The sequence below is a fragment of the Adiantum capillus-veneris genome, chromosome 10 (assembly GCF_014529385.1).
Source record: "Adiantum capillus-veneris isolate H3 chromosome 10, ASM1452938v2, whole genome shotgun sequence".
NCBI lineage: Eukaryota > Viridiplantae > Streptophyta > Polypodiopsida > Polypodiales > Pteridaceae > Adiantum > Adiantum capillus-veneris.
In genome coordinates, this window is record NC_140940.1 from 86,661,096 (window position 1) to 86,683,219 (window position 22,124).

Here is a 22,124-nt window from a genome sequence, read left to right on the forward strand (position 1 = left end):
CTTTGTGGTAGTAAGTAGGTCACACGAGGAAGTGTGAGTGTGGGGGTGGAAAGTGGGGGCTTGGCTCAGGTTGCCAATGCCTACGAGATGGGTGGTCCCGATTGGTCGGGAACTCTCTATCCCCATAGTGCTTACTCGATATTAGTAATGCTCATTGCCCCTAGAGCGGGGAATTCTCGAGAGTACGTGCCTCTGAAACATGGGAAAAAAGGCACTCGAGGCTTCTCTCCTCTTGGAAGGTGGGTCATAGGATCGCTAGATAGTTTAAGTACGCTTCCCCTGCGAGGTGGAGCTAGATCTCCTTGCTAGTAGGCTCGAACTCGCGACTCACTTTGTGATGAGAGATCGTCCGCTAGTCAAACCCTGAACCATTTTGTTTGCTTCCGCTATAGATCTAGTGGCCACCAGGTTTACCATCAGATCCGTTGTTTGATACAACGGGGTGGGGACCTCACACCTGGTATCAGAGCCTAGGTTAGGCTGGGAAAATAAAGTCGTATTGTTTGAACATTTAAAAGGAACTGAAAGTATATAGGTAGTTGAACCGAATTCCTTGCATTGGTGTTGCAGGAAGACCCCTTGCTCGAATATCGGAAGTTCCAAGTGTTTGAGCTTATTTATGAGCAAGCTCGAAGATCCCCTGTTTACCAGTTCAAGCGAGATGTCATGGAGATACTGTTGAAGGCTTATACACCACACTCCACTCGCATTGACAAAGGATGGGAACTTGATTGGACATTTCCAGGAGGGGTTTACTACATCAATGCTCGGAAGCTAGGATGCCTGGCTACCGACTTGAAGAAGATACGTTGGGGAGAAGGGTTGAGAGTAATAGAGATATTCTACTTGGTGCCCACACGATTGGACCAGACTGTTTCGGGCAACTCCAACCAAACCATCAACGACTGGCTCTTGGAGAAGGTCACCAATGTGATTCTAGCAAACCGAGTCAAAACCTTTGGATTACTGAAAGCGGAACTCCGGCCCGATATCTTAGTTTATCATCCCCTCAAGAATGTGTATAAGAACTATTACACGAATGAAGTAGTGCATCATGTCAATACCATTTCCTAGGCGTATGTTATACGCAATCCATAAAGCCATGTAATAAGCGGTCATCAGTCATTCTAAACCTTGAGGGGTTTCGATTGTAATAAATTTCCATCAATAAAGTGCTTTTTGTCTCTGAATCTCTGTCTCCTGATAAAGTAGAATCTTGAATTTTATTTAAAGTCTCGTGTCTATCTTGAAATTCAAGTAATGGTATCAAGAATTTCGTATAACCCATGTAGGTACCGCGTGTTGCTCTGTACTCGGCAGCGCAAGAGAAGAAGCTCCTCCTTAAGCAAGCCCAACCTCCGATCTTTAAGGGCGAGGGGGCAAACGTGGAGAGAGATGCGGAAGTATGGATGGAAGCCATGGACGATTACTTTGAAGCTGCGGGAACCCAACCCGTAAATCAGACCATGCTTGCGATGTTCCGCCTGATTGGCGATGCCAAGATATGGTGGAAGCAAAATTGCAGGGACATGGATATTAAGGGATCTTCCCAGTCCTGGGAAGACATCAAAGCTGCAATAATGGGACGTTATTTACCACCTGCCTATAGGACCTTGAGAATGAATGAATTCTTTTCACTTCGGCAGCTGAATTCAACGGTCGAAGAATACTATGCAAAGTTTGTCACTCTTCGGAGATATGCTCCTAAGATGACCTTGGAACAACAGGTGGCAAGGTTCTGTCAAGGACTAATCGATCCCTTGAACACTCGGTTGGAGGCTCTCAGACCGTCAACACTACAGGATGCCTTGTTGAGGGCTAAACCTCTAGCTCTCGAAGTACAAAAGGCTAATCAGAATAGGAGGAATCATTGGGCAAAGAGGGCAAGGAACACTGCTTGGGACAACAGACCAGCCAACCACACCTATAACCAGCGCCCTATTGTGGCTACCACTACAACCATGGAGTTCCCTGATGTTCGATGCTATGGTTGCGGCGAGCATGGACACTACAGATCCAATTGCCCCAGGAACATTCATGCAACCAACGCCAATGCCATACCCTTGAATACCCATGGGCATGGCCAAGCTAATGGAAGAGGAGGAAGCGGAAGAATGAACAGAGGGCAAGGGCGAGGGCGTGGAGCTACCGCCATAGTGAATGCCGCAGTGGTACAACCAACTGTGGGTGATGAAGCAGTGGAGAGATCAACCCTACATGCTGCAATTGATAATCCCAATGGTTGTGAGCAATACGCAGTCATTCATACGTTAGGATCTCTCAGAGATGAACAAGTTAACTTCCTTATAGATTGTGGCAGCACTCTTTCATTTCTTTCACCCAGATGCATGAGAAAGCTTAAGCTAGATAAGTATCCGTCAAGCAAGCTCGTTGTCGAGTTAGCAAACGGCAAGGAGGTAGTATCTCAACACTCTGCGGGAAAAATTGACTTCGATTTAGGGGGACACCCAACTTCTACCCAATTTTGAACCCTACCCTTAGGATTCTTTGATGGGATACTAGGGATGGACTGGTTAAAGCAAAATAAGGCCCATATCCATTGTGCACAAGGAAACTTTACATTTACAGATAACTTGGGTAATGAAGCCTTAATTCAGGGGGAAAATGGGAGACCTAGGGCTATTCTAGTTAAGGCCAGCAGACTCTTGAAGGGACTAAGAAAGGGTCAGCAAATATATGCAGTTAAACTCAATAAGCTGGACTAATCAAATACCTCACTTCGACCAAATTGGTTGAGAGAGTATGATGATGTATTCCCTAAAGACCTTACGAATCTTCCACCACACAGAGAGGTAGATCATGAGATCGAGACTATCCCCGGGTATGAACCTATCTCAAAAAGACCTTATAAAATGTCACTTCCAGAGGCCATCGAACTCAAAGAACAACTTAGGCAACTCATTGAGCAAGGATTCATTCGACCCAGTACTTCTCCTTGGGGTGCTCCAGTTCTTTTCCAAAAGAAGAAGGATGGGACCTTAAGGCTATGCATAGACTATCGTGGACTAAACCAGGTAGCTGTCAAGAACAAGTATCCAATTCCAAGGATTGACGAACTTTTGGACAGACTCCACGGCGCCAAAATATTTACAAAGATAGATCTAAGGTCAGGATCAAGGAATCAGATATTCCGAAGACAGCTTTCAATACTAGGTATGGGCACTACGAATTCACAGTAATGTCTTTTGGTCTAACAAATGCTCCTGCAAGCTTCAACCGACTTATGCAGGATATTTTCAGACCTTACCTGGATGATTTTGTCTTGGTTTTCTTTGATGACATTCTGATCTATTCCAAAGACGAGGCAGATAACAAAGAACATGTTCGCAAAGTACTTGATCTTCTCCGAAAACACCAACTTTACGCTAAAGAGAGCAAGTGCACTTTTTGCTCACCAAAGGTCAACTATCTTGGATTTGTCATTTCGGCTGAAGGGATTTCAGTGGACCCAGACAAAGTCAAGGACATCATTGATTGGCCTCAACCATCCACTGTCAGCGAAGTAAGGGGATTTCTTGGAATAACGGGATGGTACAAGATTTTTGTCAAGGATTATGCACGTATTGCTGCACCTTTGACGGGACTCCTGAAGAAAGGAATGAGGATCGATTGGAAGACCGAACACGAGTCTAGCTTTGTTAAGCTAAAAGAGTTCTTGGTCTCAGCTCCTATTTTAAAGCTTCCACACTTCAGTAAAGAATTTGAAGTAGCGACAGACGCTAGCAAATTCGCTCTAGGTGGAGTTCTTACTCAAGAAGGAAGACCAGTGGCATATACTTCGTGAAAGCTGAGAGATCATGAGAACAACTATCCTACTCATGACTTGGAACTTTTAGCAGTTATTCATGTGCTAAAGTTATGGAGACATTATCTTCTTGGGCACAAGTTTCAGCTGGTTACAGGCCACAAGAGCTTAAAATGGATTTTTACTCAACCTATCCTCAATATGAGACAACGGCGATGGATAGAACTATTACAGGAATATGATCTTGACATAAAGTATAGACCAGGGAAGGAAAACGCAGTTGCAGATGGTCTTAGCCGAAAATCGTTTCTCGGAGCTATCTCTATTCCAAATAACCCTATCTGGGATAGGATCAAAGAAGCATCCTTCGAAGATCCAGAGTACCAACGTATGGCTTCATTAGTCCAGCAGAATAAGATGCCCGAAGCTAAAGATTACTCTCTTATGGGAGGGTGTCTTTACTACAAACATAGACTCTGTGTACCCAGAGACCCAGCTTTAAAGAAGGCCATTCTATATGAAGCACACGATAGCCCTACATCCGGACACCCAGGCTATGCTAAAACTCTTCACGCCGTCAGAAGGAGTTATTTCTGGTCTGGAATGAAAGGAGACATACTTCGCTATCTGAGGCAATGTCTTTCTTGTCAACGGATAAAGGCCGAAAGGATCAAATTACCAGGGCAACTTCAACCTCTTGACATACCCCAGATGAAGTGGGAATGCATCAGTATGGATTTTGTTACAGGATTACCTTCCAGAGGAGGCTATGATTCTGTTTTTGTGGTTGTTGATATGCTCACAAAAGTGGCTCATCTAATACCCGTAAAGACGACCTTTACTGCTTCAGATGTTAGTCGGGTATTCATCAAGGAGATTTTTAGGTTACATGGTCTACCCAAGCGTATCGTCAGCGATAGAGATGCCAAGTTTACATCAAAATTTTGGACCTCTCTTTTCCAATCTATTGGGTCACAATTAGCCTTCAGCACAGCATATCATCCGCAGGCTGACGGGCAAACCGAAAGAGTTAATCAAGTCATCGAGGACATTCTCAGAGCCTATTGTTCGCAAGAACCAAAGAAGTGGTTACAATATCTACCTTTGGTAGAATATGCTTATAACTCTTCCGAACACCGAAGCATTGGAATGTCACCTTTCAAAGCTCTTTATGGACAGGACTGTTTAGCACCACTAAACTTTTCAGATCCAACCATTAGAGTAGAAGCCTCTAGAAAGATGTTAGAAGATATGGAAGCACAGACTAGAGCCATTCGCCAGGACATTCAGGCAGCTCAAAATAGGCAGAAGTACTATGCAGATAAGAACCGCACAGATAGAACTTTCAAGGAAGAGATAAGGTTTTTCTCTGAGTCCGACCTAAGAAAAGCAATTTATCGCTAGGCAGATACAAGAAGCTAAGCCCAAGGTATTGTGGACCATTTGAGATCGTTAAGGTTGTAAGTGACCAGGCCTACAAGATAAAGTTACCTGCAAACTTGAAGGTTCATGATGTATTCCATGTCAGCTTACTCAAACCCTATATTCCCAATCCTGATCAATTCTTGGACTCAGATCAGATAGTCATGCCAGCACAAGGAGTTCTCGAACTCCAACCTGACTATGTACTTGAAACAAGAGAAAGGAAATTACGCAATAGAACTATCACCGAGCATCTGGTAAAGTGGAAGGATTACCCTGAAGAAGATGCAACTTGGGAAGACGAGTCGACGCTCTTAAAAGATTACCCAAACTCATTCTTGAGATGAGGACATCTCAAATTTTTCACATTGGGGAGGTTGTAAGGTCTCTGACCCGATCACAAGAGCACCCTTGTACCACAAAATAAATACAATGGAATAAGTTACTATTTTTAGCAGTTTTCCAGATTCTGTCAGTGCCATGATGTTTAGAATGTTATAAAGCTTCAAAATGTGAATTAAAATAATTTTTGTGAAACATTTCCAAAAATAGTAAGTTTTTGGTCACCCGAACCGTCCAGTCTCGACCGTCTCGAAAATCTGCACCCGTACCCCGAATTTGAAAAAAATGCATTTTTGGACCCCGATGGTTGCTAAATATGGCAGGTACTCGGGCCAGTATGCCTTAGTTAGAGCTTCGTATGGCAATTTACGGCATCAAAATCCGATTCGTATGACCCGTTTTAGCCTAGAACCAAATTTCCTAAAAATTGTCCGGGGAGGCACCGGGGGCCCGTGACTGTGTGGGAACAGGTCCCAGGCCACTCCAGATCAGCTTTAGCAGCTAGGGGGCGCCCTCTTGCTTTGTGGGAGTCTTGGGAAAGCTGCCAAGCCTGCAACTCAGTCTCAGAACCAGTTAACCAAGCCAACCTGACACTTGGTGGGCAGAGAACTGGACTTGCCATGCTTAACTGGAGAAGCTCCCAGATGCATTTAGCAACCCAGATCGAATTTCAGCCTGTAGGGGCCTATTTAAAGACCTGCATACACACACACACACACACACACACTTATGATCACACACACACCCAGTGCATACACACACACCCACATACATTGGGGAGGTGCTGCCGAATCACACACCTATTGAAGAAGAAGCTAGGAGGGAGGTGCTGCCGAATTTTCATCTCAAGAGGCTCGATTAGTTCAAAAAATCGAGAAGATTACCAGCTCTTAATCACGGTAACGACAATTTAATTAATGCCATCTGTGAATCTTTTTCTCTACCATCTAAATCCCTTGTCTATTATGCTTATTCCTAGTCAAAAATCTCTATGACTACTCTCTAAATTCTCCTTATTCGTACTCTATTATGTAATCATCATTCCATAGCTGAATTATCAGCCATTCTTCACTCTCGATTAATGATTAGAGCATAATTATCAGAATCTTCTCTCTCTAGATAGCATAGTAATTAATCGGTAAGCTAGTATTTTTGCAGATTGAAGAGAATCACTATTGTAATCACTCATTAACATTGTAGCTTAATTGAATTCATTTCTCTTATGCATTAAGACGTAATTAAGGAGAAATTAATCCGTCAATAAGTCTCTAAGAATTGGTTTTTCCTCACACATATGCATAGGGTAAATCTGCATCATCTAATTGCTAGGAAATAGTTTAATCATACTTAATCCAATTCTCTGGTAATTCCAATAGTGAAATCCTAATTATTCTTGATCATGTAACCGAATAATTATCTTAGAGCCGGTTCCCATAGGATTATGTGCCATCCTTAATGATTGCTTTATGGAAGAAATCTAGACTCTCATATAGGAGGGATTAATTGATGTCACTAATCTACCCATTGGACTGTTATGATGTTGTGAACCTTAGCTCTTTCTCCAAGCTAATCATTTAAAGTAGTGAGAAATGGCCCCGGTTAAGAAGACGCGCTTCGGTGGTGCCCATGATCGCGAAGCAGAAACGAGCAATGTCAATGGGAAGGGGAAGGCTCCCATGAACGAGCAAATACCGGCCATCTCACGGGCTATTGACGAGGAAATGGAAGAGGTAGGTCCCAATTTCTATTCAAGTTGTTTAATTAACATTGCATACGATTAGTTAGGAATGAACATATCCCCGAACATGTTGGAGAAATCCGACAGAAACCTCGGCATTGAATGCATAGTACATTTAAGTATAAAGTAGGAAAGAAATGATTGATGGGTATGCTGTTTGCAAGAGGAAAGAATGTTTGCTAGGGAAAATTTAGCTCGACATGTTCATTTTATTTCCAATGTTGAATCAGTCTTGACCCCCCTACTAATCACAGGGGGCAGAGTTCCTCGTTAGGGCTCTTGAATCCACGACTTGCTTTTTATGCGGTGGATACCCACGACTTGCTTTCTATGCGGTGGGAACCCACGTCTTGCTTTCTATGCGGTGGGAGTGTCCATGACGTGCTTTCTATGCGGTGGACATACCTAGTTGTATGGGCAGCTAGGCGACAGTGCGAGGAGTGAACTCTCGTTGGAGGGGGGATGTTGTACCTCCAGGACATTGGAATTTTTATGAATAAGTTTGAGTAGAATTTTTACTAGAATTCTGTCTTGGTGTTGTTTGCAATACTGGTTGAAGGGCTGTTTTAACGAACCATGTGATTCGGAATTAAGCAAGGAATATTTATGTTGAACAACCTTTGTGGTAGTAAGTAGGTCACACGAGGAAGTGTGAGTGTGGGGGTGGAAAGTGGGGGCTTGGCTCAGGTTGCCAATGCCTACGAGATGGGTGGTCCCGATTGGTCGGAAACTCTCTATCCCCATAGTGCTTACTCGATATTAGTAATGCTCATTGCCCCTAGAGTGGGGAATTCTCGAGAGTACGTGCCTCTGAAACATGGGGAAAAAGGCACTCGAGGCTTCTCTCCTCTTGTAAGGTGGGTCATAGGATCGCTAGATAGTTTAAGTACGCTTCCCCTGCGAGGTGGAGCTAGATCTCCTTGCTAGTAGGCTCGAACTCGACTCACTTTGTGATGAGAGATCATCCGCTAGTCGAACCCTGAACCATTTTGTTTGCTTTCGCTATAGATCTAGTAGCCACCAGGTTTACCATCAGATCCGTTGTTTGATACAACGGGGTGGGGACCTCACAGACAAGTGGTGGACCTTGAAACCAAAGCCTCTTTGCTATATGAGAGCATAGGTTGGACCTAGTTGTAATACCCACTGCCACCTATCAACTACTATAGGACTATGCTTTCCAATGTTCAAGTATCCCTTGATTCTTTCAAGGTTGAACACGTGGTGGACCTTGAAACGAAAATCCCCTTTCTATATCAGAGCATAGCTTGGACAAGTTGTGGACCTAGTTATAATTCCCAATATCCAAGGTGAAACACCTTAGGACCTTGCTACCTTGCTTGCCAATGTTTACGTAGCCCCTCATTTCTTTAATGGAAGCAAGGTTGGACAAGTGGTGGACCTTGAAACCAAAGCCTCTTTGCTATATGAGAGCATAGGTTGGACCTAGTTGTAATACCCACTGCCACCTATCAACTACTATAGGACTATGTTTTCCAATGTCCAAGTATCCCTTGAGTCTTGCAAGGTTGAACACGTGGTGGACCTTGAAACGAAAATCCCCTTTCTATATCAGAGCATAGCTTGGACAAGTGGTGGACCTAGTTATAATGCCCAATATCCAAGGTGAAATACCTTAGGACCTTTCTACCTTGCTTGCCAATGTTTACGTAGCCCCTCATTTCTTTAATGGAAGCAAGGTTGGACAAGTGGTGGACCTTGAAACCAAAGCCTCTTTGCTATATGAGAGCATAGGTTGGACCTAGTTGTAATACCCACTGCCACCTATCAACTACTATAGGACTATGTTTTCCAATGTCCAAGTATCCCTTGAGTCTTGCAAGGTTGAATACGTGGTGGACCTTGAAACGAAAATCCCCTTTCTATATCAGAGCATAGCTTGGACAAGTGGTGGACCTAGTTATAATGCCCAATATCCAAGGTGAAATACCTTAGGACCTTTCTACCTTGCTTGCCAATGTTTACGTAGCCCCTCATTTCTTTAATGGAAGCAAGGTTGGACAAGTGGTGGACCTTGAAACCAAAGCCTCTTTGCTATATGAGAGCATAGGTTGGACCTAGTTGTTATACCCACTGCCACCTATCAACTACTATAGGACTATGCTTTCCAATGTCCAAGTATCCCTTGAGTCTTGCAAGGTTGAACACGTGGTGGATTATTGAAACCAAAAAACCCTTTCTATATCAGAGTATATCTTGGACAATTGGTGGACCTAGTTATAATGCCCCTCCTTTCTTTAATGGAAGAAAGGTTGGAAAAGTGGTGAATCTTGAAACCCAAACCCTTTGGCTATATATAGAGGATAGCTTGGACAAGTGGTGGGCTTAGTTGTAGTATCCAATCTCCAAGGTCCAAGGTGAACTATGTAAAGACCTTACTTCCAAAAACAAAGTCGTACAAGTGGTTCTCCTTCAAACCAAAACCTCCTTAGTGTATTAGAACATAGCTTGGAGAAGTGGTGGACTTAGTTGTAATGGTGAATGTCCAAAGCAAACTATTATAGGACCTTACTTCCCAAATCAAGTTTGGACAAGTGGTGGATCTTGAAACCAAAACCCCCTTATTGTATTAGAGCATAGCTTAGATAAGTGGTGGACCTAGCTGCCATGGAAAATGTTCAATGTGAACTGCTACAGGACCTTGCTATTAAATGTCTAAGTAGAGCTAGCTTCTTTAATGGAATCAAGGTTGGGAAAGTGGTGCATCTTGAAACCAAAAGCCCTTTATTGTATTAGAGCATAGCTTGGACAAGTGAGGGACCTAGTTTTAATGTGTGATGTCCAAAGAAAAGTATTACAAGACCTTGCTTTCCAATATTTGAATTGGTCAAGTGGTTAAAACTAAGTATAAAACTTTGACCATTTTCTTCTCGAATTGCCAAAAAGCTAGTTTTAGAAACCCCTAAATGAAAATGGTTTAGGGTGGCCTTAAACAACGTTTTTTCAAAGACTTGAACAAAAGGGTTACCGAAGAGTAATGAAAATTTATTATGGCTTGAAGTGCCTGAGTATGTGAAAACAAGCCTAGGTTTTCCACGAGGCAAAAGGTGACATAATAAGAACATTGGAAACTTAGGATTGACCATGTGGCCTAAACTTTGGCAAGTGAAGTGGTGGCCAAGTTTTGTGGCACAGTGTGCACTTGGTCCTATATGTGTTGACCACTTGGCTAAATCTAGGACCATAAGGCCAAACCTTTGGCACCTTAAATATAGTATGGGACATCATCTAGAACTGCTATAGTAAATTAGTAGTATAGTTAATATGTTAATATTTGTATTATATTTAAGTATATGCTAAATATAATTTATGTTCAAAATTTCACTAATGAAGAATGTTCCTATTTAGCACTCCAGATGCAGGGTCTTAGGGCAATGCCACAATGGGGTGACAAGGCAGCACTTCCACGTGAGGTTTGGGGGTAGCGCTCTTGATGGGGATGTGGAATATAGCGCTCTCGATGGCGGGGCTTGGGAGGCTGATTTTGGGATATTGTTCCGGGCGTGGTTACATGGCATTCTAATAAACCCTATCAAGATTAGGCACAGAGAGAGCACAGGAGCAACGCACACAGAGAAAGCAGGCGAGCAGCAAACACACAAAAAGCGCACACGGATCGCACACAGTTGGAGTATACACACACGTAGAGGAGCAAGCCCGGCATCGTACACAACACACAGGTGGAGCGCACAGGATTGAAAGTTCGCGCACAAGATAAAGAAACAGCAGCGTATGCAACGCTTTCCAGAAGGGCAGGATCGGGCATAGCTTCTTCTCAAGAGACATTGCACACCTCACGAGTAGAGAAAAAACAGGTATTTCTCTCTCTCTCACTCTCTGTCTTTCTCCATATAGAGAAGATGGTTCTCTGTAACTCTTCTTGCACACACACTCTCTCGTCAAAAGACAGAGATACGTAGTTTAAAAATATCCCCGCACACATACACATATTCCGACACATCGTCTTCCTCTCTTCCACATACATAACCACAGTGAAATCTGTTATCTTGTTGTCTCTCTCTTGAAAATACATGCACATATTCCCACACATCGTCTTCCTCACTTCCACATACATAACCACAGTGAAATCTGTTATCTTGTTGTCTCTCTCTTGAAAATACGTGCACATATTCCCATACATCATCTTCCTCTCTTCCACATACATAAACACAGTGAAATCTGTTATCTTTCTCTCTCTCCTCTCTCTAGAAAACAGATATTTCTCTCTCTCTCTCTCTCTCTCTCTCTCTCTCTCTCTCTCTCTCTCTCTCTCTCTCTCTCTATCTCTCTATCTATCGATCTATCTATCTATCTATCTATCTATCTATCTCTGTATCTTGCTATCTCTCTCTTGAAAATACATGCTCATGTATGTGTGCGTCTGTGTTATCTATGTGTATGTATGTATATTTGTGTTATTTCATTGTAATACTCATACATAATGCAGATACACAATTACACTTAATTATGATATGCACACATAGTATATATACATACATAAATATCACAAATAACTAACACATTGTAATACTAGTAAACTTGAATGGAAGACTTACTTGCGTGATCTGTTAAAGTCGATTCTTGTAGCGAGTTCTGGATGTATGCTGAGCTGATTTTCCTCTAATCCATTTGTAGATATGATTGTAACTTCTGTTTCTCAAAAATAGTAGTGTTGTTTAGTGATACACCTAATGGACATAAATGGTTGAAACTAGGACATGTAGACCAAAAATATGTGTATTTCGTTGGATGAATATATACACTTTTTGGTGACCCTTACCACAAGTGGTGGACCTTGAGACCAGTGGACTATAAGGACCTCCAAACAATACCTTGTACACTCAATCCTTCTTGGTATCTAGGTTGGACAAGTGGTGGACCTTGTTCAAATTCTCTAACCACTCTCTCTAACATGGTGACATAATTTAGGTGTGATAAATTCATATCTATGCAAACTAATATCAGTTTAGGCTTGTTAATTTGAATTTGAATTTATGTACAATATAATGATTTGAGGTTTGCATATTTGAATTTAGGTGGTATAATGATATCTTTTTGTGGTAAACTTGAATTTAGAATCAATTTCGTGTAGAATATTTTAAATTTAAGTGGTAAAATTTAAATTTTTATAAAAAAGTTTGAATTTTAAAATTTGGGCGGGATATTTTAAAATTTGGGAGGGATATTTTAAATTTAGGCGATCAGATTTTGAATTTTAAATTTAGGCGGGAAGGTTTTGAATTTATAGCGAGATCTCCCTTACATAAGAGAGTATACGTTGGACAAGTGGTGGACCTTAAAGCTAGAGCATCCATGCTACTGGACATGATAGGTAGGGAATCTAGTTGAATATTGTATGTATAATATATATGTAATAGATCTAGCTTGGACAAAGTGGTGGGACCTTGGAACCAAACCCCATGTAAAACATATCATGCACATTCCAAGTGGTGAGAAAAAATATCATTTAAGATGTAGCCTTATAGGTTGGACAAGTGGTGGACCTTAACACCCAGATATTCTTAATGTAATGACATAGAGTGGAAAACTGGTGAATCTTGAGACCAACCATGCTACTAGCGATAATAGCTTGGACAAGTGGTGGACCTTGAAAGTAATCCCCCCATCTACGAAATATCGTGGGTTTAAGGTATTTTGATGGAGACTAGACATCTTGGAGACATGGTGCAGCTTGCTTCTCTTCATGTTTCAATGGAGCCTATCTTGGACAAATGGTGGAGCATCCTTCTCTCCATGTTTCAATGGAGCCTAGCTGGGACAAGTGGTGGACCTTTGCTTCTCTCTATTTGATTCAAGTGGGGGACCTTCGAACCAAACCACATATGTAAAAACCTATCATGGTCACTCCAAGTGGTAAGAAGGAATAACCTTTAAGATATAGCTTTATAGGTTGGACAAGTGGTGGACCTTAAACACCCAAATATTTTAATATAATGACATAGAGTGAAAAAAAGTGCCGTGAACCCCTTGTGACAAAACCACTCAAGCTACTAGCGATATAGATTGGACAACTGGTGGACCTTGACCGATAAACCCATGTTTCAATAGCCTTATCTTCGACAAATGGTGGAGCATCGTTCTCTCCATGTTTCAATGGACCCTAGCTTGGACTAGTGGTGGACCTTTGTTTCTCTCTATGTTTCAATAGAGTTAGCTTGGACAAGTGGTGGACCTTGGAACCAACCCCCATGTAAACCTATCATGGTCACTCCAAGTGGTGAGAAAGAAAGAAAACCTTAATGATGTATCCTTATAGGTTTGGACAAGTGGTGCGACCTTAACACCCAGGATTTCTTAATATAATGGCATAAGTGGAAAAGTGGTTGAATCTTGAGACCCCAAACACTCAGGCTACTAGCAATAATAGCTTGGACAAGTGTTGGACCTGGAATGTAAACCCCTCATCTACGACATATCGTGGGTTTAATGTTTTTTGATGGAGCCATAGCATCTTGGAGACATGTTGTCGGGCAGCTTGCTTCTCGTCATGTTTCAATGGAGCCTATCTTGGGACAAATGGTGGAGCATTCCTTCTCTCATGTTCAATGGACCCTAGCTTGCAGACAAGTGGTGGACCTTTGCTTTCTCACTCTTGTTTCAATAGAGTTAGCTTGGACAAGTGGTGGACCTTGGAACCAAATCCCCTTGTAAAATCTATCATGGTCACTCCAAGTGGTAAAGAAAGAATAACCTTTAACATATAGACTTATAGGTTGGACAAAGTGGTGGACCTTAACACCCACATATTCTTAATATAATAACATAGAGTGGAAAAGTGGTGAATCTTGAGACAAAACCACTCATGCTACTAGCGATTAATAGCTTGGACAAGTGGTGGCACTTGAATGTAAACCCCCATCTACAAAATATCGTGGGTTAAGGTATTTTTGATGAAGCCTAGCATCTTGGAGACATGGTGCAGCTTGCTCTCTTCATGTTTCAATGAGAGTCTATCTTGGACAAATTGTTGGAGCATCCTTCTCTCCATGTTTCAATTGACCCTAGCTTGGACAAGTGGTGGGACCTTTGCTGATCTCTATGATTCAATAGAGTTGAGTTAGCTTGGACAAGTGGTGGACCTTGGAACCAAACCCCCAGAAAACATATCATGGCACTCCAAGTGGTGAGAAAGAATAACCTTAAGATATAGCCTTATAGGTTGGACAAGTGGTGGACCTTAACACCAAATATTCTTAATATATAATGACATAGAGTGAAAAAGCTGGTGATTCTTGAGATAAAACCACTCATGCTACTAGCGATAGTAGCTTGGAAAGTGGTGGACCTTGAACGTAAACCCCCCATGTTTCAATAGCTTAGCTCAGACAAATGGTGGAGCATCCTTCTCTCCATGTTTCAATGGAGCCTAGCTTGGAAAAGTGGTGGACCTTTGTTTCTCTCTATGTTTCAATAGAGTTAGCTTGGACAAGTGGTGGACCTTGGAACCAAACCCCCATGTAAAACCTATCATGGTCACTCCAAGTGGAAAGAAAGAATAACCTTTAAGATGTGCCTTATAGGTTGGACAAGTGGTGGACCTTAACACCCACATATTCTTAATAAAAGTGGTGAATGTGGTGAATATTGAGACCAAACCACTCAGGTACTAGCAATAATAGCTTAGACAATGGTGGACCTTGAATGTAAACCCCTCATTACAAAATATCGTGGGTTTAATGTATTTCGATGGAGCCTAGCATCTTGGAGACATGGTGCAGCTTTCTTCTCGTCATGTTTCAATGGAGCCTATCTTGGACAAATGGTGGAGCATACTTCTCTCCATGTTTCAATGGACCCTAGCTTGGACAAGTGGTGGACCTTTGTTTCTCTCTATGTTTCAATAGAGTTAGCTTGGACAAGTGGTGGACCTTGGAACCCAACCCCCATGTAAAACCTATCATGGTCACTCCAAGTGGTAAGAAAGAATAACCTTTAAGATGTAGCCTTATAGGTTGGACAAGTGGTGGACCTTAACACCCACATATTCTTAATAAAATTGGTGAATCTTGAGACCAAACCACTCAGGCTACTAGCAATAATAGCTTGGACAAGTGGTGGACCCTGAATGTAAACCCCTCATCTACGAAATATCGTGGGTTTAATGTATTTCGATGGAGCCTAGCATCTTGGAGACATGGTGGCGCTTGCTTCTTGTCATGTTTCAATGGAGCCTATCTTGGACAAATGGTGGACCATCCTTCTCTTCATGTTTCATTGGAGCCTAGCATGGACAAGTGGTGGACCTTTGCTTCTCTCTCTGTTTCAATAGAGTTAGCTTGGACAAGTGGTGCACCTTGGAACCAAATCCCCATGTAAAACCTATCATGGTCACTCCAAGTGGTAAGAAAGAATAACCTTTAAGATATAGACTTATAGGTTGGACAAGTGGTGGACCTTAACACCCACATATTCTTAATATAATGACATAGAGTGGAAAAGTGGTGAATCTTGAGACAAAACCACTCATGCTACTAGCGATAATAGCTTGGACAAGTGGTGGACTTGAATGTAAACCCCCCATGTACAAAATATCGTGGGTTTAAGGATTTTCGATGAAGCCTAGCATCTGGAGACATGGTGCAGCTTGCTTCTCTTCATGTTTCAATGGAGCCTATCTTGGACAAATGGTGGAGCATCCTTCTCTCCATGTTTCAATGGAACCCTAGCTTGGACAAGTGGTGGACCTTTGCTTCTCTCTATGATTCAATAGGTTAGCTTGGACAAGTGGTGGACCTTGGAACCAAACCCCCATGTAAAACCTATCATGGTCACTCCAAGTGGTAAGAAAGAATAACCTTTAAGATATAGCCTTATAGGTTGGACAAGTGGTGGACCTTAACACCCAAATATTTTTAATATAATGACATAGAGTGAAAAAGTGGTGAATCTTGAGACAAAACCACTCATGCTACTAGCGATAATAGCTTGGATAGTGGTGGACCTTGAACGGAAACCCCCCATGTTTCAATAGACTTAGCTTCGACAAATGGTGGAGCATCCTTCTCTCCATGTTTCAATGGAGCCTAGCTGGGACAAGTGGGGACTTTGTTTCTCTCTATGTTTCAATAGAGTTAGCTTGGACAAGTGGTGGACCTTGGAACCAAACCCCCATGTAAAACCTATCATGGTCACTCCAAGTGGTGAGAAAGAAAGAATAACCTTAAGATATAGCCTTATAGGTTGGACAAGTGGTGGACCTTAACACCCACATATTCTTAATATAATCATAGAGTGGAAAAGTGGTGAATCTTGAGACAAACCACTCAGGCTACTAGCGATAATAGCTGGACAAGACAATGTTGGACCTTGAATGTAAACCCCTCATCTACGAAATATCGTGGGTTTAATGTATTTCGATGGAGCCTAGCATCTTGGAGACATGGTGCAGCTTGCTTCTCGTCATGTTTCAATGGAGCCTATCTTGGACAAATGGTGGAGCATCCTTCTCTCCATGTTTCAATGGACCCTAGCTTGGACAAGTGGTGGACCTTTGCTTCTCTCTATGTTTCAATAGAGTTAGCTTGGACAAGTGGTGGACCTTGGAACCAAACCCCCATGTAAAACCTATCATGGTCACTCCAAGTGGTGAAGAAAGAATAACCTTTAAGATATAGCCTTATAGGTTGGACAAGTGGTGGACCTTAAACCCAAATATTCTTAATATAATGACATAGAGTGAAAAAGTGGTGAATCTTGAGACAAAACCACTCATGCTACTAGCGATAATAGCTTGGAAAAGTGGTGGACCTTGAACGTAAACCCCCCATGTTTCAATAGAGTTAGCCTTCGACAAATGGTGGAGCATCCTTCTCTCCATGTTTCAATGGAGCTAGCTTGGACAAGTGGTGGACCTTTGCTTCTCTCTATGTTTCAATAGAGTTAGCTTGGACAAGTGGTGGACCTTGGAACCAAACCCCATGTAAAACTATCATGGTCACTCCAAGTGGTAGAAAGAATAACCTTAAGATATAGCCTTATAGGTTGGACAAGTGGTGGACCTTAACACCCACATATTCTTTATATAATGACATAGAGTGGAAAAGTGGTGAATCTTGAGAGCAAACCACTCAGGCTACTAGCAATAATAGCTTGGACAAGTGGTGGACCTTGAATGTAAACCCCTCATCTACGAAATATCGTGGGTTTAATGTTTTTTTGGATGGAGCCTAGCATCTTGGAGACATGGTGCAGCTTGCTTCTCGTCATGTTTCAATGGAGCCTATCTTGGACAAAGTGGTGGAGCATCCTTCTCTCCATGTTTCAATGGAACCTAGCTTGGACAAGTGGTGGACCTTTGCTTCTCTCTGTTTCAATAGAGTTAGCTTGGACAAGTGGTGGACCTTGGAACCAAACCCCATGTAAAACCTATCATGGTCACTCCAAGTGGTAAGAAAGAATAACCTTTAAGATATAGCCTTATAGGTTGGACAAGTGGTGGACCTTAACACCCAGATATTCTTAATATAATGACATAGAGTGGAAAAGTGGTGAATCTTGAGACAAAACCACTCATGCTACTAGCGATAATAGCTTGGACAAGTGGTGGCCTTGAATGTAAACCCCCCATGTACGAAATATCGTGGGTTTAAGTATTTCGATGAACCTAGCATCTTGGAGACATGGTGCAGCTTGCTTCTCTTCATGTTTCAATGGAGCCTATCTTGGACAAATGGTGGAGCATCCTTCTCTCCATGTTTCAATGGACCCTAGCTTGGACAAGTGGTGGACCTTTGCTTCTCTCTATGTTTCAATAGAGTTAGCTTGGACAAGTGGTGGACCTTGGAACCAAACCCCCATGTAAAACCTATCATGGTCACTCCAAGTGGTAAGAAAGAATAACCTTAAGATGTAGCCTTATAGGTTGGACAAGTGGTGGACCTTAACACCCACATATTCTTAATATAATGAATAGAGTGAAAAAGTGGTGAATCTTGAGACAAAACCACTCATGCTACTAGCAATATATTTGGACAAGTGGTGGACCTTGAATGTAAATCCCCATGTTTCAATGGACTTATTTGGACAAATGGTGGAGCATCCTTCTCTCCATGTTTCAATGGAGCCTAGCTTGGACAAGTGGTGACCTTTGTTTCTCTCTATGTTTCAATAGAGTTAGCTTGGACAAGTGGTGGACCTTGGAACCAAACCCCCATGTAAAACCTATCATGGTCACTCCAAGTGGTGAGAAAGAATATTTAAGATGTAGCCTTATAGGTTGGACAAGTGGTGGACCTTAACACGCAGATATTCTTAATATAATGACATAGAGTGGAAAAGTGGTGAATCTTGAGACCAAACCACTCATGCTACTAGCAATAATAGGTTGGACAAGTGGTGGACCTTGAATGTAAACCCCCATCTACGAATATCGTGGGTTTAAGGTATTTAGATGGAGCCTAGCATCTTGGAGACATGGTGCACCTTGCTTCTCTTCATGTTTCAATGGAGCCTATCTTGGACAAATGGTGGAGCATCCTTCTCTCCATGTTTCAATGGACCCTAGCTTGGACAAGTGGTGGACCTTTGCTTCTCTCTATGTTTCAATAGAGTTAGCTTGGACAAGTGGTGGACCTTGGAACCAAACCCCAATGTAAAACCTATCATGGTCACTCCAAGTCGTGAGAAAGAATAACCTTTAAGATATAGCCTTATAGGTTGGACAAGTGGTGGACCTTAACACCCACATATTCTTAATATAATGACATAGAGTGATAAAGTGGTGAATCTTGAGACAAAACCACTCATGCTACTAGCGGAATAGCTTGGAAAAGTGGTGGACCTTGAACGTAAACCCCCATGTTTCAATAGAGTTAGCTTCGACAAATGTGTGGAGCATCTTCTCTCCATGTTTCAATGGAGCCTAGCTTGGACAAGTGGTGGACTTTGCTTCTCTCTATAATTCAATAGAGTTAGCTTGGACAAGTGGTGGACCTTGGAACCAAACCCCCATGTAAAACCTATCATGGTCACTCCAAGTGGTAGAAAGAATAACCTTAAGATGTAGCCTTATAGGTTGGACAAGTGGTGGACCTTAAACCCATATTCTTAATATAATGACATAGAGTGGAAAAGGGTGTGAACCTTGAGACCAAACCACTCAGGCTACTACCAATAATAGCTTGGACAAGTGTTGGACCTTGAATGTAAACCCCTCATCTACGACATATCATGGGTTTAATGTTTTTCGATGGAGCCTAGCATCTTGGAGACATGGTGCAGCTTGCTTCTCGTCATGTTTCAATGGAGCCTATCTTGGACAAATGGTGGAGCATCCTTCTCTCCATGTTTCAATGGAGCCTAGCTTGGACAAGTGGTGGACCTTTGCTTCTCTCTATGTTTCAATAGAGTTAGCTTGGACAAGTGGTGGACCTTGGAACCAAACCCCATGTAAAACTATCATGGTCACTCCAAGTGGTAAGAAAGAATAACCTTTAAGATATAGACTTATAGGTTGGACAAGTGGTGGACCTTAACACCCACATATTCTTATATAATGACATAGAGTGGAAAAGTGGTGAATCTTGAGACAAAACCACTCATGCTACTAGCGATAATAGCTTGGACAAGTGGTGGACCTTGAATGTAAACCCCCATGTACAAAATATCGTGGGTTTAAGGTATTTCGATGAAGCCTAGCATCTTGGAGACATGGTGCAGCTTGCTTCTCTTCATGTTTCAATGGAGCCTATCTTCCACCAATGGGGGATCATCCTTCTCTAAATGTCTCAATGGAGCCTAGCTTGGACAAGTGGTGGACCTTTGCTTCTCTCTATGTTTCCATAGAGTTAGCTTGGACAAGTGGTGGACCTTGGAACCAAACCCCCATGTAAAACATATCATGGTCATTCCAAGTGGTGAGAAATAATACCCTTTAAGATCTAGCCTTATAGGTTGGACAAGTGGTCGACCTTAAAACCTAGATCTTCTTAATATAATGACATAGAGTGGAAAAGTGGTGAATCTTGAGACCAAACCACTCATGCTACTAAATAATAGGTTGGACAAGTGGTGGACCTTGAATGTAAACCCCATGTACAAATATCATGGGTTTAAGGTATTTCAATGGAGCCTAGCATCTTGGAGACATGGTGCAGCTTGCTTCTCTTCATGTTTCAATGGAGCCTATCTTGGACAAATGGTGGAGCATCCTTCTCTCCATGTTTCAATGGAGCCTAGCTTGGACAAGTGGTGGACCTTTGCTTCTCTCTATGTTTCAATAGAGTTAGCTTGGACAAGTGGTGGGCCTTGTAACCAAACTCCCATGTAAAACCTATCATGGTAACTCCAAGTGGTGAGAAAGAATAAAGTTTAAGATATAGCCTTATAGGTTGGACAAGTGGTGGACCTTAGCACCCAGATATTCTTAATATAATGACATAGAGTGGAAAAAGTGGTGAATCTTGAGACCAAACCACTCATGCTACTAGAGATAATAGGTTGGACAAGTGGTGGACCTTGAATGTAAAACCCCCATGTACAAAATATCATGGGTTTAAGGTATTTCAATGGAGCTTAGCATCTTGGAGACATGGTGTAGCTTGCTTCTCTTCATGTTTCAATGGAGCGTATCTTGGACAAATGGTGGAGCATCCTTCTCTCCATGTTTCAATGGACCCTAGCTTGGACAAGTGGTGGACCTTTGCTTCTCTCTATGTTTCAATAGAGTTAGCTTGGACAAGTGGTGGACCTTGGAACCAAACCCCCATGTAAAACCTATCATGGTCACTCCAAGTGGTGAGAAAGAATAACCCTTAAGATATAGCCTTATAGGTTGGACAAGTGGTGGACCTTAACACCCAGAATTCTAATATAATGACATAGAGTGAAAAAGTGGTGAATCTTGAGACCAAACCACTCATGCTACTAGCGTTAATAGGTTGGACAAGTGGTGGACCTTGAATGTAAACCCCCATGTTTCAATAGAGTTAGCTTCGACAAATGGTAGAGCATCCTTCTCTCCATGTTTCAATGGAGCCTAGCTTGGACAAGTGGTGGACCTTTGTTTCTCTCTATGTTTCAATAGAGTTAGCTTGGACAAGTGGTGGACCTTGGAACCAAACCCCCATGTAAAACATATCATGGACATTTCAAGTGGTGAGAAATAATACCCTTTAAGATATACCCTTATAGGTTGGACAAGTGGTCGACCTTAACACCCAGATCTTCTTAACGTAATGACATAGAGTGGAAAAGTGGTGAATCTTGAGACCAAACCACTCATGCTACTAGAGATAATAGGTTGGACAAGTGGTGGACCTTGAATGTAAACTCCCCATGTACAAAATATCGTGGGTTTAAGGTATTTCAATGGATCTTAGCATCTTGGAGACATGGTGCAGCTTGCTTCTCTTCATGTTTCAATGGAGCCTATCTTGGACAAATGGTGGAGCATCCTTCTCTCCATGTTTCAATGGACCCTAGCTTGGACAAGTGGTGGACCTTTGCTTCTCTCTATGTTTCAATAGAGTTATCTTGGACAAGTGGTGGACCTTGGAACCAAACCCCCATGTAAAACCTATCATGGTCATTCCAAGTGGTCAGAAAGAATACCCTTTAAGATATAGCCTTATAGGTTGGACAAGTGGTGGACCTTAACACCCAGATCTTCTTAATATAATGACATAGAGTGGAAAAGTGGTGAATCTTGAGACCAAACCACTCATGCTACTAGTGATAATAGGTTGGACAAGTGGTGGACCTTGAATGTAAACCCCCCATGTACGAAATATCATGGGTTTAAGATATTTCAATGGAGCCTAGCATTTTGGAGACATGGTGCAGCTTGCTTCTCTTCATGTTTCAATCGAACCTGGC